The sequence below is a fragment of the Melitaea cinxia genome, chromosome 23, assembly GCF_905220565.1.
Source record: "Melitaea cinxia chromosome 23, ilMelCinx1.1, whole genome shotgun sequence".
NCBI classification, from domain to species: Eukaryota; Metazoa; Arthropoda; class Insecta; order Lepidoptera; family Nymphalidae; genus Melitaea; species Melitaea cinxia.
The window spans coordinates 11,859,236-11,884,489 of NC_059416.1; the positions used below are offsets into that span (position 1 = coordinate 11,859,236).

The 25,254-nt window shown below is 34.3% G+C and overlaps 1 long non-coding RNA gene and 1 pseudogene across 1 annotated transcript; one reads left to right on the forward strand and one right to left on the reverse strand.

The window, feature by feature from the left end:
- Window positions 1-15,814: 15,814 nt before the first annotated feature.
- LOC123665312 lies at window positions 15,815-15,929 on the forward strand (annotated as a pseudogene).
- Window positions 15,930-18,954: 3,025 nt separating this feature from the next.
- LOC123665223 lies at window positions 18,955-19,348 on the reverse strand. The gene is made up of 2 exons (XR_006745010.1): window positions 19,310-19,348; window positions 18,955-19,052 (listed from the first exon to the last, which is right to left on the reverse strand). It is a non-coding gene; the product is annotated as an uncharacterized LOC123665223 (long non-coding RNA).
- Window positions 19,349-25,254: the final 5,906 nt, after the last annotated feature.

Consider the following 25,254-nt stretch of genomic DNA (forward strand, 5'->3'; position numbering starts at 1 on the left):
CCTATAATTCGTGTACATAAATATATTCACCGTTTCTTTTTTAGACAAAGTTATTATAAAGAGTCTGTGAAATAAGATTACATTATCTACTTCTCTAAAGACCTTTAACTTTTAAAAGGGTAATAATTTTGTATTAAAATAGTTACCTCACCTTGATGTGGTTCAGAAATTAAATTATCTTTTTACCGAACTTTCGAGAGAACACTGGCTTAATCTTAGTTTTTAAACAACTTTCAAGACTACATTGTGATGAAAGAGAAAATTGTATTTGATTATTTATCGGCTTGAAAATTTTACGCGTTTTTTTTTAAGAAAATTAAAATAAGGACTATCTAGGACTTCTCTTGACTATTTTGAAGTTTAATTCAGGAATGTAAACCCACCCTCTCTCATTAGTACCGACTCGAGTTCAAATCCCTTAACTCGGATTTAAGCGCCGATTAACTTATTTTGTTTATCAAACTCTACAGTTACATATAAGCTAAAGCTAAACTGAAACAATTTTGTTCAAAATCTGGAGCAGCCTCACCAGAGAAGTATATCAACTTTACCGAAGATGGCAACCGAAAAATAAAGCTCTTAATATTGTTGTTCTGTATTAATGTAGTAACCAGTTCGTGAGAACGCGTTATGTTGACTAAAATATTCACAAGGCATTGGTGACACTTTTTACATAATATTTTTCAAAAGAATAACTGCGGAGTTTCTTGCCGATTTTAAAATAATCACTTCAGCCTGTAATATCCCACTGCTGGGCATAGGCCTCATTCCGCATGTAGGAGAAGGATCAGAGCTTAATTTACCACGCTGCTCTAATGCAGGTTAGAGGAATATATTCCCTACTATGAGTAACGATCGCTATCAGATGTACATGATAACAACCGGGACCGACGGCTTAACGTGCTCTCCGAGGTACGGTGGGAAGAGCATCAAAGACTGCACAAGCACCCAGATAAAGAAAGCTAAAAAAAAAAAAGAAGAAAAAGAAAATTAAATGATAATCGTCTGTCAATTCATTCTATTGTTTGTAAAATTGGACCGTAATATTACTCATGTGGGTGTAAATGTTCTGTGGCGACATCTATCGCGCGAAATACGAACGACTACAAACTACGTAATTAGAGAAAACTGACGTGTGCTACATCGCGCTATCAGAGTTTTCAAAGTGATTAAGTGTATATACAAAATCCCGACAACAACCGTCGGGGCCGTTAGCCCGCCAGACACAACTTCCGTCTGGCCGGAGGATCCTCCCTTTTCAATGGGGGACGTCATTCTCAACACTATGTTCCTCACACCCCCAAAGTTCTCTAGCTATATGTAATGCAGATATTAGTAATTTATTAGCTTGTTTTGTTCCACCATTTTCCTCGTCAATAATAAGAGAAATATATTGAGGTTTAATTATTGGTCTTATAGATAATGAAGGCTCATTTGTTATTAATTCTGATAAAACGTTTCTTATTATTAATATTCAATATTAATTATCGTAATAGGTCCTTGTATTTATTCTTACTAAACAACCTTTATTAACTATCTTTACCCGTGACTTGGTGTCCATTGATTTGTTGGCTTATACTTATTTTATTTTACTAGCTGACCCCGTAAACGTTGTTTTTCCATATATTTCATAAACCCCCCTTAATCCCCCCCCCCTTATATCTTAGGGGTATGAAAAGTAGATGTTGACCGATTCCCGGACCTACCCGATATAAAATTTCATAAAAATCGGTCTATCCGTTTCGGAGTAGTTTGGCAATAAACACCGCGAGCGAGAATTTTATATACATTTTAAAATTTATATTATTATGGCGTAGACATATTTATTTTTTTAACTTAAGATATTAGTATTATAAGTTCTTGATAAAGACTTAACGAAAAGAATAAATATATCCATTAATTAATTATTAATTAATAATTAATTAAAATGAATAATAATTAATAACAAAGATTAGAGGAATAAATGATTTTTTTTATTTATTTTTTATTTTTTTATTTTTATTTTATTATTTGTTAGTTGCCTATATATCAATCTGATATTGTATAATAAATAGAATTTTACTACAATCTTTATAAAATTTCTATCCTTCGTAATAAGAGATTAACAGAATATTCAAATAGGCTTAAGATCGCAACCGAGGCCGTATATATGTCGACAGAATAATAAAAAAATAAATACAGTTTAATAAAAAAATATATTTTTAATACAGTCGACCAAAAATTTTGCGTTGATTTTCAAAAACGGGATACTTTTACGGTTGTCTTTGGTGACGCCGGAATACACTTCAGAAAAACGGCATGGTCTCATTCAAAATGGAACGCCTGGTCACGACATATAGAGCCCCTTAACTGTATAGAATACGAAAACCTTTTAAGTTTAATGGTATATAATTAAATTAATGGAGAAGGTCTTGGTCTTATTGCTTTATACATGATAGGATTGAACATGTCTCTAAAATTATAGTTTCTGAATCTGAGATAAAAATAAACATTCAACAGTTACCTATTGGTTATTTTCTATTTTTATAATATATAAGTAGGGATATAAACGTTTTTTTTTTCTAAAACTCAATCCCTTAAAGTCCCTCAAAATTAAATAATTGATTTTGCAAGCAAAAAAAACCGACTTCAATTATATCGATAATAATTAATACAACGTAGGTAGACGAAAAATTAGTCAAGTACCCGACTAGAAAAAAGGTCAGGCTCAACCATGAAATTAAAGTTAATTCATTTTCAGTAGAAATATGTATAAAAAAATCTCATTATTAAATATTTCTATTCAATTTATCGTTAGTTAAATTTCTTGTGAAACAAAAAAAAAAACGACTTTAATTTATAAACAATAATAAGTAAATAAAGATAAAGTGTGTGTGTGTGTGTGTGTGTGTGTGTGCAATTCATACACGGCAGAAGTGAAACTTCTGAAAAGTCGTAGGAAGGTCGTAGGTCGTTGCGAAGGTCGTAAGAAGCTTGCAAAATTGATGAAAACGGTTGTGGTACCGATTGTTAAGAACAAAACAGGTGATACTGCGAACAGTTCGAATTATAGGTCTATCTCATTAGCAACAATCATAGCCAAGGTACTTGACAGTGTGCTTAACGCTCAATTAGATTGTTATCTGCACATTCACGAACTCCAATTTGGATTTAGGTCTCAATTATCCACGGAAAGTGCAATCCTGAGCTTAAAGCATGCTGTCAGGTATTACACAGACAGAAGCACACCTGTTTATGCCTGCTTCTTGGATCTGTCGAAAGCATTTGATCTGGTCATCTACAACATCCTGTGGAACAAGCTACAGCAGGTAGGAATGCCTGCAGAATTGATTTCATTGCTTAAATATTGGTATAGCAACCAATTGAATACTATAAAGTGGGCAAACGAGTACTCGGAGCCATATAGGTTGGAATGTGGAGTGAGGCAGGGGGGTTGAGCTCACCTAATCTTTTTAACCTGTATGTCAATGCGCTGATTGAGGGGCTCAGCAGCAAGAGAGTCGGATGGCATATTGGTGGCGTATGTTTCAATAATATCAGCTACGCGGATGACATGGTGCTGCTGGCCCCCTCTGTCAGCGCAATTAGGAGGATGCTGGCTTTTTGCGAGTCATACGCTGAGACGCATGGATTGGTGTACAATAACAAGAAAAGTGAATACCTAGTCTTCAAGGCTGGCAACAGACTACCGGAAAATATACCCTTAATAAAGTTAAACGGGACATGTCTTGTTAGAGTACACCAATTCAAGTACCTAGGTCACATTGTCACAGAAGACCTAAAGGATAACGTTGATATTGAGCGAGAACGCAGGGCGTTGTCGATCAGGGCGAACATGTTGGCCCGCAGATTTGCTCGTTGCTCAACACCAGTTAAGATCACGCTTTTTAAAGCTTACTGCACTTCTTTTTATACGAGCAGTCTATGGGTCAGCTATACTCAGAGGTACAACGCCTTGCGTGTACAGTACAATAACGCCTTTAGGGCATTGTTGGGGCTGCCGCGGTACTGCAGTGCCTCTGGTATGTTCGCGCACGCAGGGGTCGACAGTTTCCCGGCCATTCTGCGTAAAAAGTCTAGCTCACTTTTAAGGCGAGTGCGCGGCAGCCGCAACAATGTCTTAAGGGTCATCGCCGATAGCGGGGACTGTCCACTATTCAGGCATTTGTGTGACATTACAAAGTCACTTTTAGTTATTAAGTACTAACATTAGTTATTAAGCTTTCATTTTTTATTTTTACTAACAATTATGGACCCTTTGTTGTCTGAGTAATAAACATTTTTATTTTTATTTTTATTTTTTTTTTATTATTTTAAAACGCGTCGCTTACGCGTTTTGATCAGTAATCTCATCTGTCTCATTCTCTCCTATACATTTAGGTGTTTCTTTCCTTATTGTGACGCATTGTTCGTTTCATCGACTGTCAAATCACAACGATTATACTATTAATACGAACTCACATTTAAAGGCACTCACTAGGACTTACTCCTATGTCGTGGGTCCAAAAATATAAATCATCATCATCATCATTATCACAGCAGCCATTCGCAGTCCACTACTGGACATAGGCCTCCACAAGTTCACGCCAAAAATGGCGTGAAATCATGTTTTGCCCACAGTCACCACGCTGGGCAGGCGAGTTGGTGACCGCAGGGCTAGCTTTGTCACACCGAAGACGCTGCTGCGAAAAAATATGGTAGAATTTATTAAGAACCTCTTCTTTTGCTAGAAAAATACTTCCATTTCGTTTTGTATTTAGCTTGTCACGTTAACACTAAGGGACATCCATAAACATTAATAAAATAATATTTCTTCGTCTATCCCTCTGGACGAATTACAATTAATAAAATTTACAGACATTCTCAGAGATCACGTAAATTACAATTTCATCCGCGACCCACGGATTTCCCTCGAGATTCATTTTGACCTTCCCGCGCTCAATGAAAATAAATCATAAAATATTGTTAAGTTTTATGTAACAGGATTTTAAAAATATTAATATTCTTACACTTGACAGCTTTCAGCAGCATCAAATATTAAATTTCATGATTCAATTTTGTGTCGAGATGCACGCAGTGCATGCACAAACGTCCAAGCAACAACAAATATATGTATGCTCTTTAAACATATTTGCCATGTAAAGATCGAGCGTTCCACTACCACCTTGGAACATATAAAGCCGACCGATGGCGGGATAACCATCCAACTGGCTTTGAAATACACAGGCCGAAGACGGGCAGCAGCGTCTTCGGTGCGACAAAGCCAGCACTGCGGTCACCAACTCGCCTACCCAGCGTGGTGACTATGGGCAAAAGACATGAGTTCGCGCTAATTTTGGCGTGAACTTGTGGAAGCCTGTGTCCAGCAGTGGACTATGGGCTGAAATGATGATGAATGATGAAAGATCGAGCCTTGCAAAGTTAGCACATCAGCAAATTGCAGACACTATTTTCGTTACATTGTTCTGTTCGCGTATTATATAAATAACACAACTCTCAAACAGTATGGTGTTCCTGTGATGAGTAAGGTGGAGAACTCCTGAAGAAGGTCGAGGGTAAGGTTAGCAACGAGCTTGCGATGCTTCTGGAGTTGCAGGTGTTTATAGGCTACGGTAGTGTTTACCAACAGGTGAGCCGTACGCCTGTTTACCGGATTGGTCATATAAAATAATGTACTAATGCCAGCATTAAAATACTTTATAATATACAATGACTAAAACAGGAGGTCTTATCGCTGTTTTAGCAGAACCTTTTTAGCAACCTTTACGCTGCAAATATGCCACATTTAACTAAAAAATATTTATAAATTTTCAGAAATTTTAACTATTATATGAAAAACAATAACACCGTGTCCAATTAAAATTTTATCCGACAGTTAATAAGTTGCTCTTAATACATTCAATCAATCGTAAGCTATTTTTGTTTAAAATATTGGGAAAATTAATTTTGTATGACAATTATACTTTTGTACAACTAATTACGAGGTTTAAAACTAAGAACTGCTAAACAGTATTAATCAAAGTGACCTTTAAGGTACATGTTATATCATTCGACGACTCATATTAGCAGTAAATTTTCTAATTAATGTTAATTCAAGCAAAACAACGCATTTCCTTGGAGGATTAATAATATTCCACATAGGCGAGCTACTACTCGGCTGCGTGGACTACGCTGTACTATTTCATTTTCACTCGTTAAATAGCATATGATAAAATAGTAAGCAGCAGTAAGTATATATGATAAAGTTTCATTAGTAAATACATTTTTGAAGTCAACAAAGAAAGAAGTGAAAGAGTAACTGCGGAGTTTCTTGCCGATTCTTCTCTGCAAAATCTACATTCCGAATCGGTGGTAGCTTCACTTTTATAAAAATAATAATTTATTGTTAAAGTTTTGATTTGTAAAATGACGATTCGAAAGTGCTCTTAGAGCCTATTTGAATAAAGCTATTTTTGACTTTGATTTTGATTTTGATTTTGAACAAACAAGGAAACAAATCCTTACTCTCCATAATATTACTATAGAAAAAAAATTATTTTAAAAGAAAAATACCTCTATTCTGACCGACAAACTGTAAATTTAAAAGCCGAACAAGACTTTTGTAGTATTTTTAGAACTAAACTTTTTGTTCATTCTCATGCGCCGCAGTTTTTAGAAGCGAAAAATGCAAACATTTTTGTTCGTGTCGTGACACCTTAGAACAGCGACAATAGAAAGAATATCTATGTGCCCTACTACACGTTTTAGGAAATATCTTACACAAAATTTTGAGCAGCCCGTCTGGAGTTCCGGGTTCTGGGTTCCTCTAGTTTACAAAAGATTACATCTAAATAGTACACTGCTTTCAAGTATTGTGTTCCTGTGGCGAGTAGGTTAGAGCATAGCGACAGCCCATCAAGTGTCTCTTGGGCTACAGTAACCGCTTCCCATTAATAAGACAGACTGCAAGCTTGTTTAAAATATTCTGATCTTTAGATAGAGGTTGATCTATGCTTTGTACGCCTATAATATCGTACTGCTGGGCATAGGCCTCTTTCTCCATATAAAAGAAGGATTGGAGCATAATCCACCAGGCTGCGCTGCTCCACTGCGGATTGGTGGATATATTCCCTATGATAACAACCGGGACCGACAACAAATATTTGTACAAACACAAATATTAACTCTAAGCGGGAATCCGAACTGCAAACGCTGGTGTGTATGCGCCGACACGGCCGCGCACCACCAGACCAGAGCTGTCTTATAGAGGTTTAAAATATAAGAGTATTATGATTACATTATACTGTGGCTTTAAAATTCTATTCAAAAGTAAAAGTTGTTTCACCTTCCACTTCCATACTAATCCCCGTTCCGTGCGTCTGCAGACCTCTTTCATTTGCATACTATGGTGAAAAGGTCAAATTTCATTGGAAATTGAAATCCTGAACCGAAAATATGAGAAATAAAGTCAAAGGTCAGAGCTTAAAAGGAATTTGATCGAAAAAAAAAAATTAAAAATCGTGCTTTTCGATTTTTTGATGCAAAAAAAAATCATAAACATTTCAAATCTCTTCTAAAATCTATTCATATATAAGAATTTAAAATTTAATGGACACCAGTGTTGGCCGAAGAGAAAAATAGTCAGAGGAAAAAAGTCTTGCTACTTTTTCCCAAATTTACAGTTAGAGGTCAAACAGGCAATCTGCATCATTTTGCACACCTTCTAACTATTTGATGAAAGTAACTATTTATAACTTTATTTTCAACAAGTCATTAAATTATTTCATAATTATTTATTTTATTTGAAACACAAAAAAGAGTACAGGTTCTCATATAATTAATTTAGTTTTTGCATTGAATTCCTTTCTATTTAAAATCATACTGATTTTGTCTTCAAGTACAAAATAATAAGACAATATACGTATATTTGTATATGTAATTATATTTCTTTGAATTATTTATTATTTTGTTCCTTTGAATTGTAAATATGTATAATGTTTAATAAACTATTGTTATGTTCTTTCGAATATTATATTTCTATATTCTGGGCTGTTATCTTTATAATATGTCACGGAGGGAAGGAGAAGTTTTCAAACTAGTTTAAACTGGCTCGAGCTGGTTAAAACCGATTTAATATAAATATCAGGTGTACCTGTAAAAGAAAACCGGAAGTGATAGCATAACGTGCAAGTTGCTATTTACATGCCGCCTGCCGATAGTGTGGAACACATTTTTAGCGGAAGCAGATTCTAAAACGCCAGGGAATGTTGGAATAAATAATAAGATGAAACGGATTTTTATTTATTTAAAGGTTTTATATTTTTAACGGAATTTAAAAAAGGAAGTTTTCATTTTGAGTGTTTTTTATATTTACTACCGTATAACTTTTTTACTGTGTGTTGTTTTTTTTTTTTTTTTTGAAAGCTTGTTCTTGTCGCGTGATCATAAATTAATAGTTATAAGTTTTTTATTATTATCATAAATTAATAGTTAATAGTTTATAAGTTTTTATTTTATTATTTAGAAATTACTTACCGATGTAAATTGACGTCGGTATTTTTTTTTTCTTTTTTGATAACAAACACAATTATTCTTTACAGTTAAATAGATGTGCCTCGCGGTTTCATCTACGTTAAATTGAAAAAGGTACTAAAATATATAGCCCTTATCCGTTCTCGGGAAAAAGATTATCAAGCACAAAAATAATTTTTCGATACGGAGCAGTAGTTCCCGAGTTGATGATACTTATTAGCGTGCTTAGCAAACAAACATACTTTTTAACTTTATAATATTACTATAGATATGTGTCTGGATTAATTTTTTAACGATTTAAGATATTAACCCTAAAATGTTACATCATTGCCACATCATAATAGCGGCGTACGTGACACATATTTTTAGTTCATTTTAATAAACGTTAAGGAAATTCTTCTGTGTCGGGGGTCCGGAAACACACACAATACACAAGCACAAACGCTCAGAGCAGGACAAACATCTATGAGGCCAATACAAATGTCTGTTGTAAGCGGAGGCCGAATCCGCGACCGCCAGGGCAACAGCCAGTGCTGTGACCGCTGCGTCAATGCGTCGTGAAATTTTAAGAAAAATTAAAAAAAAAATACTTGTTGTAAGTCTCTGCAAAATTAAAAAAAAAAAACGCTTAATATACTCAATGGCCACAGCTATGAAAATCCTGAACTACAGGAGCGGAAACAGCATAATCACAAATTCCCAGACCACGTAAAATATTTGTTTTAACTTCGGTGACGTTAGTTATATTTGGCGCCAAACCCGCCGGTAATGGTAATAAGAGAAAGAGCCCACCATTAAGATATTTACAAGACAATAATACTGTCAAGTAAAATAGTTTTAAAAGAGCAACTGCGGAGTTTCTTGTAGATTCTTCTCTACAGCATTCCGAATCGCCAGTAGCTTCACTTAACTTATCAATATAATTATTTAATTTAAAAAATATATAATTTTAATTTATTAAATAATGATTCAAAAGATTTTTTTTTCAAGATTAATTTAATAAGTAAAATATATATCATCACTTCGGCCTATTGCAATCCACTGCTGGACATAGGCCTCCATAACTTCGCGCCAAAAATGGCGTGAACTCATGTGTGTAGCCCATAGTCACCCACTGGGCAGGCGGGTTGGTGACCGCAAGGTTGGCATTGTCGCACCGAAAACGCTGCTGTCCGTCTTTGGCCTGTGTATTTCAAAGCCAGCAGTTGGATGGTTATCCCTCCATCAGTGGGCTTTTTAAGTTTCAAAGTGGTAGTGGAACTGTGTTATCCCTTAGTCGCCTCTTACGACACCCACGGAAAGAGAGGCTATATTCCTTACTGCCGTAAATATATATGTTATTTTTAAAATTTGTCACTATATATAGAATACGATAAGTAACATATACTAAAACCTTCTCTAAAATACGCTGGATCTTATGGTATAAGTATTATTCCGATCGGTTCAGTAGTTTTCGCAGTATGACCGAACAAAAACCTGCCCTCAATTTATTAGTATAGATATTAACTTCGTCATAAGTGATAAACCATTCCTATTTATAAATGACGGAGTAAATACCGAATACCGAAAACAAGTCGGTTCGGTAAACATATTATGTTCATGCCAGCATGACAAATGTTATGATTGATGTGACTTGGTTACAGATAGACCGATAAATATACGCCATATTATTATCTAGTCTAGTCCTAGTCTGGGTTATTTTCGTTTTTACAGTATTTTGTTTTATATAAGCCTTAACCGCCTTTTTAAAATAAAAAAAATAAAAGCCTTAACCGCCGCCGCGTTGGCGAAACGGTCACAGCCATGGATTGTACCCGTTGTGGTGGCGGTTGCGGGTTCGATCCCCGCACTTGACAAACATTTGTATTGGCCATACAGGTGTTTGCCGTGGTCTGGGTGTTTTTGCAGTCCTTGTGGGTCTCCCCACCGTGCCTCGGAGAGCACGTTAAATCATCGGTCCCGTTTGTAATTATAAATACCTGATAGCGATCGTTACTCATAGTAGGGAAGATATCCGCCAACCCGTAGTGGTGCAACGTGGAGGATTAAGCTCCAATGCTTCTCCTACACGGAGAAAGAGGCCTATGCCCAACAGCGGGAAGCTACAGGCTGAATGCGAAGCCTAAATAATCTAAACCGAAGTTAAAAGTTACTTTATTCAAAGTCTTCAAAAGCACTTCAATTTCAATCGTCATTTTGTTGACTACCCCATTGGCGCAATTTAATTATTGTGACTCAGATTCTACTTGTTTGAGCGTTTCATTTCCAAACAAAGTCTGGATGTAATACCTATACATTTATTTGTTGATTTGTGATTTAGTTGAAGTGTCTGTTTGTAATATTAAAATAATCGCTTTTTACTTAATGCATATGGATTTTTATACATGCTACATATAGCTAAATGACTTTTTTTTACAATTTTTGTCTGTCTGTCTGTTTGTTCCGGCTAATCTCTGAAATGGCTGGACCGATTTTAACAGGACTTTCACTGGCAGATAGCTGATGTAATAATCAACTACTTTTATTTTATAAATATTTTTATTTCGTAACTGCGTGCTGATCAATATTTTTTTTTTATTTCACGCGGACGAAGTCGCGGCCACAGCTAGTGTCCGTATAAACTTGCTTAGTTTTAATGTAGTATGTTTAAATGTATATAAATGTTATGTATTTCTTTTTGTACTTATTTCGTATGCCAACAATAAATACTCGAAAACAATTTAACATCAGTTCATATCTACTCATTTACTTTTACCACAAATACATTAGATAAATACAAAATTTACCAATAGCACAATTCACTACCAGAATTAATAACAATAAATTACAACCAATAACCTTAATATTGTTTTGTTGACGCTCTCAAAATGAAATAGACCATCAATGAATCGGCACTTTACTTAATCAAGTAATGTTAATTTAATTAATGTAGACATTGATTATCACTAATGAAATCGTCAAATATATTTGTCACCGGACTGTAATACCAGGCAGAGCAATTCATTTAATTAATTAAAAAATTAGGCTAATGATATCATGAATTGAGATTGCCAAATTCTGCCTGTACTTATATTTATTACATTAGGGGCCGTCCATAAAACATGTCAGGCGAAAGTTTATTATTTTACTAAGTCGCAATTCGAGTTACCCCCCAACAAATATTACGTCACATGAACTAAGCACCTTCCCCTTGTATTTCTAAGAGGAGGGGGCACTTTTCCGAAAACTGCTTCTGATCTCGCTCAAATTTAAATGGGACCACATGAAAAGCACCCATTTTTCTTTAAAATAATTTGTTTGCTACAAGTAATACAGCGTAGGTAGACGAAAAAACAGTCAAGTAAATACGCATTATCAAAGATTACTCCAAAATTGTAATCAGATCTCGATGAAATTTAAATATGAACACATGATAAACATCGGCTACCGATTAAATTTTTTCTCTTCCGAAAAAAAATCATCAAAATCGGTACACTAAATCAAAAGTTATGCGGTATAATACAACGTAGGTCGACGAAAAAATAGTCAAGTAGAAACGCATTATTAGATATAGCTCGAAAAGTAGTTGTTAGATCTCAAATAAATTTAAATGGAACCAAATGACACGCACGATTTCGACTATTATTTTATTTTATTTTTTTCGACTATTATTATTTTACGTTTCGATTATTATTATTTTTTTTTATTGAAATCAGTTCACCCAGTTAAAAGTTCTGAAAAACAAAAAAATACAATCGAAGTGAGAATCTCCTCTTTTTTTGGAAGTGGGTTAAAAATCATCAAAATCAATATACTCAGTAAATTTTTATGACCTAACAAACAAAAAAATACAATAGAATAGAATATAAAGATGGTGTGTATACCAAACAATAATATTAACAAAAAGGCAGTAACTGATGTTTATCGTACAAAAGAATATCAGATTGTAATAAAGGGAACTCTTTGTTTATAAATCAGACATTTTACAATTTTGTATTTATTTAATAAGGGACCTCGCCTGAGGCTGATGTCTTTGTTCCAAAGAGAAATGATATTTTTCCCAACAAGATACAAAACAATAAGCTGAAGAGTCGTGTGATAATAATTTAAAATAATAAAAATAATAAATACTTTTTATTGTATACCATAAAGACGTTACAAAAAAAGTGATACATAAAAAGAAAGATGGACAAAGGTGGTCTTATCGCTAAGAGCGATTTCTTTCAGACAGCCGTAAGGCAATATTATAATACAGGGCGTAGAAAATGAAAAACGGTAGTGTACAAAAAGTTGATGAAAAATTGGCTAGGAGTTTACAAGCAATATGATATAAAAAGTATAATAATAGTGTGAACGCCACATTCACTTTGAACCAGGGAAAGTGCTTCACCTAAATTGAAAGAACCGTGCAAGATGGGAAAAGTAAAGCAAGAAAAAAAAATGGCACCTATCCACAAAGAAGTAGGAGGTTCTCAATCCGATTGTATTTATTTGGTGTTATAAGATAACTTTTTACCTAGTGTACCGATTTTGATGATTCTTTTCTCATTCAAAAGGTTTGTCATGTGGTCCAATACGAATTTACAACGAGAAATATGAGAGCGAAATTTTCGAAACAGGCTAGCAGTTCATTTTATTGCAAGGAGGCTATGAAACTTATATAAAAAAGTCGACAAGCACTTTCAACACGTGCAACCACGACGCTTGCTATAGTAACAAAATATGGGAAAGGATTTATTAATAAGAAAAATCTTAACGAAAAATATACATACACAAATAAATTTCACTAAAAAAATGCAAGTACAAAAAATTCTCTTGAGGAGCGCGAATAACCTTATATGTCGAGCACCAAGAACGAACTACGGTGCAAAAAATATCTTGTTTCAAGGCGTGAAATTATATAATAAAATTCCGAATGATGTAAAGAACTCACAATCATTACAAACATATAAAAAACGTTTAAAACATTATATAATAAACAATTGCTGAATAAAATAAAAATATTATAAATATAAAATATTTATAATAATATATAAAATAACAAATAATTTAAGTGCCCTGAAATGCCATGCCACTTCTGGTCTGTGTGTGATCTGTGTATATTCCACGCATTCGATCGCTGTGTAAACTGATTGTTGAATTTCTACCCACTTTAGTTTTATTAGTGTTGGACTCGCAGTAATACTATGTTATAAACTACAAATTGTTTATATAGTTGAATTTCTCATGTAATTGAATTTGTTGTAATTCTTTATGAGAATAAAGTTTCTATAACCATAAACGCAAAATTACCAACAAATAGACATGGTAAGTTTCCCGCTTTACATTTAAGTAAATCATACTATGTTTGCTAGAACTTTCGTACTTAGATTTTGTAATTATCTTGTGTTAAAACCTAGTTGATATTATAATGTTTTACTGATTATCATCCTGCTCAAAATCTGGAACAGCCCGACTGGGGAAATAGCTGGATCTTACAGAAGAACACAGCTAAATAATGCTGCTTTCAAGCAATGTTATGTTCTTGTGGTGAGTAAAGCGGCCAGAGTATTGAGTCGGCAACACGCTAGCGCTACCGCTGCTTCTATTATTGCAGGCGTCTATAAGCTTTTTTTACGCAGAGGAAATCTTCAAAAAGAAAAACCGGCTCTTGGGGTAGAAACGGGTTATGTAGGATTCTTACCCACTAAAGCCTATGCGATGGCCGTCTTCGACACGAAGTTGGAGGAGCTATGGGATCGCTTGCACATCCGCTGCTCTACCCGTGCCCGCTCCACCCGAGATTGTTGGAGGCCGTCATAGACGGCAAGCATTATAATCCTCCCACCAAATTGCTCGTTTGAGCAAGCAATAGCACGAGGCTATCCCGGCTGCCACTGGGCTAGGCGTCTATAAGCTACGGTAAGGCGTCTATAACTTACAATCAGGCGAGCCGTACGCTTGTTTGGCAACCGATACACATTAAATCAATACGAATTTCCTTTTTCTAACGCTCCCAATTATATTATAAAGGCTTTAACCACGTAGCGAACATCAAAACTTCAGTATTAACGAATTAATGTGAGTTTTATACGAAAACACGTTTCGGAAAACATTAATAACGTATCACGAAAGTCTGATAACTTTGTGAAATAAATAATTACGTTACGTGCCGTTGTTCGTTCTATGAATAAAAGTTTTATATGCATTAGAATACACAAATTTATAAATATACTGACCTGGCGAGCTTCGAATAATTTTTTATAGCTTTATTTTTTTCGTGAACATAATAATTATATACATTGAAATAAAATATGGCCTGTATTTTAAGTTGGACAAAGTTACATATCTGTGTAAATTTTATCAAAATCGATCTAGCAGTTTCGGAGATTAGCCTGGAAAAACATCGTGACACGAGATTGAACTGTCGGTTTTAAGTTTGGTTTGTGGCCATATTTAATACAAGTTCCTGGTGTTACAAGCTTTCATAGGCTACAGTAATCCCTCATTAGAAAACGTGATATGAATTTAAGAAAAAGATTTTTGTAGATTTTTGAAGTAACACTTCTTAACGCACGCTTTACTTGAGGTATAAGCTGGTGAATGCGTGATGAGAGCGTTACGGGAAGTGTGATTGTGCGAGGCGAACGGAAGTTAAGAGGTTGACATAAGTTAGTGAAGATAGAAAGAGAGAGAGTGAGAAATATAGACATAAACTAGCTGACCCCGCAAACGTTGTTTTGTTATATATCTTATTAACCCCCTTAATCCCCCCCTACAACTTAGGGGTATGAAAAATAGATGTTGTTCGATTCTCAGACCTACCCGATATGCACACAAAATTTCATGAGAATCGGTCAAGCCGTTGCGGAGGAGTTTAACTACAAACACCGCGACACGAGAATTTTATATATTAGATTACAACTCTCGTTTAGATTACTTATAGTAAAAAGCCCGTAAAATACTTCGTAATCATTCATTATGTACATCTTGAATTATGTAACCAATGACAGATTGATATGTTTACTGAAAAGGAGCGAACTTTGTAAACACTTTGGTAATTAAATTTTTACTCCACACTTACAAAAATAAGTCTATTGTATTGCTGGCTTTATTACTTTTTTCACCGACTGCAAAAAAAGGAGGAGATTCTCAATTTGATTGAATTTTTTTGTGTGCTACCTCATAGCTTTTTACTGGGTACCAGTAATAGTATCAGTTTTAACGATTCTTTTTTTAATTCAAACCTGACGCTTGTCAATTTTTGAAGTGAAACCTCTTTTGACGCATGAGGGGTAAAATTTTTACGGATCAAACGCGTCGCGGCGTCACGAGTCACGAATTTTTAAACGTCCATACCACGTTGAATACACCGGCTCTCGTCCGATCACCGAAGTTAAGCAACGTCGGGCGCGGTCAGTAGATGGGTGACCGCCTGGGAACACCGCTTGACGTAGGCTTTTTGCTTTTTTTTTCAATTTGTTTTTTTAATTAGTTTGCCAAAGAAGTTTCACTTATGACATGACTCACTTTGTACACACGCATATCTCACTTTGTACGCACGCATTTTTTATGTAACTAGGTCGGCAATCAAGCGTACGGGTCATCTGGTGATAAGCGATTACCGTAGCTTTTATACGTCTTCAACACTAGAAGCATCACAAGCGCGTTGCCGACCCTACGCCCAATTTCCCCCAGGAGCTTGAGTTGTCCTAAATAATGCGAATCTAATATAGCAAAACGAAATATGCTGAAAATTGTCTTAAGCCTTATAAATGTAAATATAATAATTATATTTATTCCCTACTTTTTGCAACTGTCTGAAAATATTGCTTAAATAAATAAGAAATCTTCAACATGATTGAAAAGTATTGAAACGAACTTCTTTTTTATTCTTTGACATTAAGAATCAGGTGCTCCTTATTCCCTCAAGATCAAATATATTGCCATAACCATGGCTTAATTCACTAAAATTAGACCAAAGAGATACAGACAGACAGTCTGTTACTGTCTTTAAATATTTGTAAAATGTAGTTGTGGTGTACAATAAAGTATAAATATGTAATCAAAAAATAATAAATCTATACCTATATAAATAAATAAAATTTGATTGTTTGTTTGTAATATTAAAATAAACGCTTTTTACTGAATGCATATGGATATATGGTAAAACCGGGAGAGATGCCGCAGTGGGATAGATGCCTCATGTTCTAAAAACCTAACATCCCGAACTCACAAATAAAAATTAATCCCATAAGTAGGAGTCGAAGACACCCCGTACCTCGGATATCCACAGATATTCGTGTGGCAAGGACGCGTTTGGATCGTGTGTGTAATTTTCTCCGTGGCGAAATTTAAAAACACGTCAAAGTTTTAAAGGTTAGTATTTAATGTTGTATAATTTTATAAATAGTAATAAATTCAGTTATATTTTTTATCACGTCTATATACTGGGTCATTGAGTCTGCATATAGTTGTAAATAGATGCTATTTTGTTTATAATTTATTTAAAAAATACGTGGGCATCTATCCCAATCACAAAGGATAGTTGCCCTGATTTTTTGAGGTATAGGTGCCCTTAGACTTGACGCAGAGTGATGAAAAGTACAGAAAGGGCTCTGAAATTAACTTTTCATAAATAAAAAATTCATTATATATTTGTACAAATATTTATTATTTTATGTTCCTAAATTCGTTTTTTTTTTTTGGGTTTGTATATTCTATAACAACCTCTCAGTGGCTCATGCAGCCATGTATGCTCCTAAATATCGAGAGTTTGCTAGTTCGATTCCCGCCCGGAAGGGGTGCTTGCATTTGTACAAATATTTCTTTCCAGTTTGTAAATCTATTCTTTAGGGTCTCCCCACTGTGCCTCGTAGATTTCGTTAAGCTGTCTGTCCCGGCTGTTTTTATATACATCTGGTAGCGATCGTTACTATCTATCCCTTCATTCACCATATACAGAGTAAATTTATATGTATAATTTTTTTTTGTGTCTGTATATTTTTTATGTATTTAGGTATATTTATGTTTGGATGTTTTACTGATTCTAGCAGAACTATGCTACGAAAATATAAAAGAAAGGAAGAAATGCGAGCTCGAGTATGTTCTTGGACTATAGAAAACCTACAGTCAGCTTTCGATGAGAAAGTATGATTGTGCAATGTGCATGTTGACACTTGATATGAATATTTTAGACCAACAATTAAGAATTTATACTTTTGTTGAATAAATGCTTGTAAAATTTAATTAAATTTATATATATATATATATATATATATATAGTATAATCTGTGTGATATAAAAATTATATTCTAATTATAACAATTAAAAGATATAAAAAAACACAAAAATTTCATTGCTATGGCCCATGTTTCTTGGAGACAATCGATGTTTTAGGAGTAGCCTAACCTAACATTTGGTTTTTGGTTTTTCGTTTACACGGTTTAAAGGGCATCTATCCTACTCACTATTTTCATGGTGAGGCAACTATCCATATAGGTAGGCATCTATCCTCAAAAAAAAGGGTTCACGAAAAGCTAATTTCTGCTTAATCTGCATTGGCTAGGTTGAAAAAAAAAATAGTCATAATTCAACATAAAGGATTGAGCTAGCTACATTAATAAAAATTATTCGTATAAATATCATATTTTTAAAATTAGGTGGCTATTTCAAAAAGTGAGGCATCTATCCCGGTTTTACCCTATCATCATCATCATTACAGCCTATACAGTCCACTGCTGGACATAGGCCTCCACAAGTTTACGCCAAAAACAACGCGAACTCATGTGTTTTGCCCATAGTCACCACGCTGGGCAGGCGGGTTGGTGACCGATATGGATATATACACGGTACATAAACCAAAATAATATTTTTTACAATTTTTGTCAGCCCGTCCGTCTGTTTTTCCGTCTAATATCTAAAACGGCTGGATCGATTTTGAAGGGACCTTCACTGGCAGACAGCTAATGTAATAAGGAGTAACTTGGGCTACTTTTATTTTACAAATTTATTTATTTTATAACTCTGCGAACTGAACAATAGCTTTTTCGTTAAATTCAACACGGATAAAGTCGCGGGCACAGCTAGTTAAAGTAATAAAACTCTAAAATCAAAAGGTTAACTGACGCTTGCTATTCGTTTTGATACAGTAACAGCTGGTACACTATTATACTTATATGTTATATAAACAACTGGAGGCGCTATAAAATGAACGATCACGTCAGTTATTTCACATGGTTCCACTGCTCATATTTTTGAAGTAAAACGTCACAATAAAGCAAGAAACAAATAAATGTTTAGGAGAGAAAGAGACAGAATTATATAATTATTGGCGGTTTTTCCCCCTGGTACAGATAATAAATAAAATCACAAGAATGATGTTGATGATTAACTTTCCCCTAACTGGAGATATGGGGGTGTATGAGCAAATAATACATGAATAATAAGCTGTGAATTGTGAATGGGTTTAACAAATAAAACGTATAACAATATAAAATATTTTTATTTATTTATAACATTTGTTCAGTGATCTTCCATTATATAATATTGGTCTAGGAAGTAGTCATCATCATATGGGTACACTGAAAATTATATTATATTGACTATGTTTTAAAATCATATAACTTTTTAATAAGATTACAAAGTTACAATAAATTAATACAGTTGTAGTAATCCGCGTTACTGTGTTAGGAATTATGTCTAAGAGCTGCTGGTCTGATGTAAAATAATTGTAAGAAACGCACGCCGATATGAAATAAATATTTTATGTAACTTTTATAATAATGTTTAACGTGAAAAACAGGAGGTAACCTATTGAGTTAAAGTAGGTCATACTTACGTAAGTATTCGGTCAGCTCGGTCACGTTAAAACACTCCCCCATGTGAACGATTTGCCAGACTGAAATGTACAAGAACATTTGCATATAAAAAAATTGAAGATTAAATAGATAGATAAAAAATTTATTGCAGTCAGTACATTTACAGAGAATAATAAATAAAGGAAAACACAAAACATTCACCAGTTAAGTACTCAGAGGCCGCCTTATTGCTATTAGCTATCTCTACCAAATATTAAAGTTAATAACTTATGAGACTTGGGTAGTGCAAAAGGTACATAGACCTACGTGTAGGGAAGCTAAACAACACACTCCCCCGATGCCTTGGAGAGCACGTTAAGCAGTTGGTCCTGTTTGTTATCATGTACACCTGATAGCGATCGCTACTCATGGTAGGGAATATATCCGCCAACCCGTATTGGAGCAGTCTGGCGAATTAAGCTGCAATCCTTCTATATGAGGAAAAAGGTCTATGCCCAGCTGTGGGATATTACAGGCTGAAGCGAGCGATATTTAAAAGAAACCTACAATAGGAGCTTCCAAGTAAGAGTACTGTCATTTTTTCCATAAAAACCATCAAGCAATGTAGGTTTTATTCAGCTCATAAAATAAATATGTACAATATTTCTTAAAAAAAAATATTTCCCTGCTATCTACGGCTTAACTTTTGCTCAAGAAACATGAAATGGGGTTTCCCAAACTTTTTAAATTGAAGATAGTGTTATAGAAATTTGTAATTACACCAATCAACATTTTCATCTTTATAAACTTTAAGCTTTAAATTATCCCAAAATGAAACGTCTTATTGAATCACTATTGAATATTTTTCTCCAAAATCAATATCAATCAAAAAAAATCTTTATTCAAATACACCTCAAAAGCACATTCGAATCGTAATTTTATAAATTACAAGTTTAATTTTTTTTTTTTTTTTTTAAGTGAAGCTACCGCCGGTTCGGAATGCAGATTCTGCAAATAAGAACTGGCAGAAACCTCTGCAGTTACTTTTTAAACATCGTTTTTCTCTAACGCGCCAAAAGAAATATAACTTCAAAAAGTATTCCAAGTTACCCGTAGTATTCCAAACATGCTGCAGTTCCTCTACCAACTTGTTTCTAATACAATACGCAGTGGTCGTCGTGAAATACCGCTTAATTGTTCAGAATGCAAAATTTTTGGCAATTTGCGGATTGTATGCAAAAATATTTGCAAAATAAATTTGAATAAAATTGAAATTGCTGATGTGGTAGTAACCATAATTGACGTAGCATTTTAATGAAAAATTCCTGACCAAACAGTATACTGAAAGTTGGACAGCGGCCAGATAGCCCGAAGCTTACTAGTATGACTTTAATTAAATCATTCTCATCTAGAGCTTGTTACCTCGAAACCGTATGTTAATTTATGAATTTATAAAAGTTTTTATTAGCAGTGTGTTTTGACGCCTGCTTTACATTTTTTTTCCAGAATATTTTATGTTTAAGCAAACACATGTGTCTCAATTCAAAGTTGATGTTATAGGCCAGTTGATATAACACCTAAATCTTAAATGTAATGACCAAATTTTTATATTATTCTTATTGATTTATATGGAAGAACTCTACTTAGTTACGTAAGAAATAAAATTAATGATTTCAATGGGTACTGTGGGCTCCACACACAATAAAAAATATCTAAAAAAGGTTCTAATTATTATTATTATTAGTGCGGAAAAGGCATTAATACTCATATTATCTTCGTGCCTTCTAGAACTTTGTTTAAATGATTTCTCGTGATCAACATTGGAAAAATGAAGTTCATGAATGATCATAATGAAATTTATAAGTCCCAGATGAACCTTAAGATACATACATATTTTTAAAAAGAAACCACAAAAAAATAGGAACGATGCAGTTGATTCAACACCAATCACAAACAAGATGAGAATTTTATTTATCTTAGTACTGGAACTTGTAGACCTATGTACTACAATACAATAGAAATATATCGTTTGAAATCTAGAAGTTTACTAACCTTCATACCTTTCCATACAGTTGACATAATCCAGTAGGCAGTAATTCTTAAACGTGTGGTAAGTATAGTACAATGTTCTTCCACAGACTTTACCAGTACTGCAAAAGGTTTATACGTTATGGATCTACAAAATTGCATATGAATACAAAAGTTTATAGATATTTTTTCTTATTTAAATAAAATAAACGGCTAGGCTTTAGATTAAGAACCGTCATTTTGAAGTTAGATAGGTTAGGGTTAATTTTTTTTTGTAAAGAAATTATCTCGATAAATGGTCAAATTTGGAAATTAGATAGGTTAGGGTTATTTTTTTTTGTAACGAAATTATGCCTATAAACGGTCTAATTTTGAAGTTAAATAGGTTAGGGTTATTTTTTTTTTTGTAACGAAATTATGCCGATAAACGGTCAAATTTTGAGCTTAGATATTTCAACTGTTCTTAATCTAAATCCTTACCAAATAAAATACACAGGCCGAAGACGGGCAGCAGCGTCTTCGGTGCGACAAAGCCAGTACTGCGGTCACCAACCCGCCTGCCCAGCGTGGTGACTATGGGCAAAACACATGAGTTCACGTTATTTTTAGCGTAAACTTGTGGAGGCCTATGTCCAGCAGTGGACTATGGGCTGAAATGATGATGAATGATGAAAGATCGAGCCTTGCAAAGTTAGCACATCAGCAAATTGCAGACACTATTTTCGTTACATTGTTCTGTTCGCGTATTATATAAATAACACAACTCTCAAACAGTATGGTGTTCCTGTGATGAGTAAGGTGGAGAACTCCTGAAGAAGGTCGAGGGTAAGGTTAGCAACGATTTTGACGAAAAAAATATCAGTAATTGATAGAATGCTAGAACATTTTAAATTGAGTTTACAAGATTAGTAATCATAGTAGCCAAACATACAACATAGTCATATTCTATAACAGTCTGATAATTTGGTTATAGCTTAGAAATATGTGGTGTATGTACATATAATTTGATGACCCTCGCTTGTAGCAACTCTTTATTTTTATATATATTATTCTCTTTATTTATGATTTAATGTATTCATTAAAACGATTTACGGCTGAAATAAATGAATCAGTCTGCAAATATCGCGTTGTCGGAATTCATGCCCTTCATATGAGAAATGGGTAGGAACTGAGTTCAACACGCTTCTCCACTTCGAGTTGGCGTATTATATTCTTATCATGTTCTCATATATTGATAAATATCAGGCATATATATATAAAAGCATGATTGTCAATTTTTTGCACTCTCCAAAGCACGTTGAATTGCGGGTTCAATAGTCAATATTTAAAAAATAATTGTGTTTTAATTACATCGACAAGTAATACAACGTAAGTAGACGAAAAAAATTAACAAATGCACTAGTCGTCACTACGATTTTCGAGGGTTTCCCTCGATTTCTCTGGGATTCCATCATCAGGTCCTGGTTTCCTTATCATGGTACTACTCTTTGGATATCTCCTTTCCAACAAAAAAAAATATCAAAATCGTTTCATAAACGACGAATTTATCCCCTAAATTATATATAGATGGTCAAATTGAGTAACATCCTCCTTTCTTTCTCATTTCTTTAAAGTCTGTTAAAAAACTCGAATATTTTACTGTAAGTGTTTAAAATTATAGGAATAAAACCTACGTTTGTAACCGACTTCCAAAAAAGGAGGAGGTTCTCAATTTGACTGTATTTTTTTTTTTTTTTTTTATGTATGTTACATCAGAACTTTTGACCGGGTGGACCGATTTCGACAAATTTTGTTTTAATCGAAAGGTGGTGTGTGCCAATTGGTCCCATTTTAATTTATTTGAGATCTAACAACTACTTTTCGAGTTATATCTAATAATGCGTTTTTACTTGACGCTTTTTTCGTCGACCTACGTTGTATTATACCGCATAACTTTCTACTAGATGTACCGATTTTGATAATTCTTTTTTTGTTGGAAAGAGGATATCCCTAGTTTGGTACCATAATAAGGAAATCAGGATCTGATGATGGGATCCCAGAGAAATCGAGGGAAACTCTCGAAAATCCGCAATAACTTTTTACTGGGTATACCGATTTTGATAATTTTTGATTTAATCGAAAGCTGATGTTTATCATATGGTCACATATAAATTTTATCGAGATCTGATAACTACTTTTTGATTACTCTTTGATAACGCGTAGTTACTTGACTATTTTTTCGTCGATCTACGTTGTATTAGTCGTCGATGTAATTGAAGTCGGTTTTTTTTTCGTTTGCGAGCAAACACAATTATTTAAATTTAAATTATAAAGAATACCTATCCTTTTCCGCATGCGCTCCCCCGCCCTTAGCAGGCGTGGTCACAATTGGAAGTTCATCAGGCCCTCCTGCTTCATTATTTGGTGCGAATTGTCGTCTGTTGTCACTTCTTGGAGACACATTTGCCACATCTACCGTTATCACTAAAAATCAGCCAGTTTAATATTATTACTTAAATTATTTAAGAGTTTTGGCATCTCAGGAACAATACACGATGAAGAAGTTCTAGCTGTCCTGCAAAAATACCTAAAAATCTATTTTTTTTAAAACAGAAAGAGTTCTTGTATAATTGAAGTTTTTGAATTCAATTTAACACACAATATACAAGACCATACGCACTCCTTACCTTTAATTCAACTTTGACTAGCCCGTAAGGCGTAGTTTTTAGTGGCCCTGCTTTCTGCCCCACGGGTTGTGAATTTAATTCCCGCCTGAGTCTGAGTGTAATATTTGTATTTATATATGTATTATTACTAAGTATATTTATCCAGAAAATAGCTATTACAGTTGGCTGTTACCCAAAACACAAGTATTAAGTTACTTATCGTAGGAACAGACGACTGTGTGTATGTTATTAGATAAAGATGAATAACATGCTATTGAACAGAGTTTTCTTACTCTGTCCAATAGCAAAAGACAATATAAGTCAGTAGAGCGATATTACACATACGATACGACACATGAGTTCACGTTATTTTTGGCGTAAACTTGTGGAGGCCTATGTCCAGCAGTGGACTGTATAGGCTGTTATGATAATGATGATGATGAGACAAGCCAGTAGAACGATATTACATTCACCTTAGAACTAAATATTCAAGACATTTCTTCAGATTTTAGGTGGTTACCAGTTCAACAAAATTTATAGCCATCAGTCAGTTTTCACTAAAGTAAAGCATGAGGAAATATCTTGTTCAAAATCTGGAGCAGCCCGACTGCGAAAGTACTGCGACGATATACAAGATCACAGCTAAACAACATTGCTTAAGTAGGGTTGTGTTCCTGTGGTGAGTAACGTAGCCAGAGCCCCAGAAGAATGTTGTGGATAGGGTCAACGTCAAGCTTGTAATGATAATATTGCAGGCGTCCGTAAACTACGGAAATCGCTTACCATAAAGCAAGCTTTTTTCAACCCTAGTTATATAAACTGAGGTAGGGCACAGCAGAAATTGCCGGTTCAAAATATGGAGCAGTCCGACTGGGGTAGTACCTCGACCTTACAGAAGATCACAGCAAAATAATACTGTTTTCAAACAGTTTTGTTCCTGTTGGTGAGTAAGGTGACCAGAGCTCCTGGGGGATTGGGGATTGGGTCGGCAACACGCTTGCGACGCTTCTGGTGTTGCAGGTGTCTATAAGCTACGGTAATCGCTTACCATCAGGTGAGCCGTACGCTTGTTTGCCGACCTAGTGACATAAAAAAATATATATATATATATATATATATATATATATATATATAATTCAAAACTTGAAAGGTAAGAAAAAGTTCTTACCCATACAATATAAAACAACAGGCAAACTCTTGCAATATCTTATACACAAAGTCATTCTCATCGAAAAATGTAATATTTTTAATGAGCTCGACTCACATACGTAAAACTTACGTAATAATAATAAACAAATGATGAAATAACATAT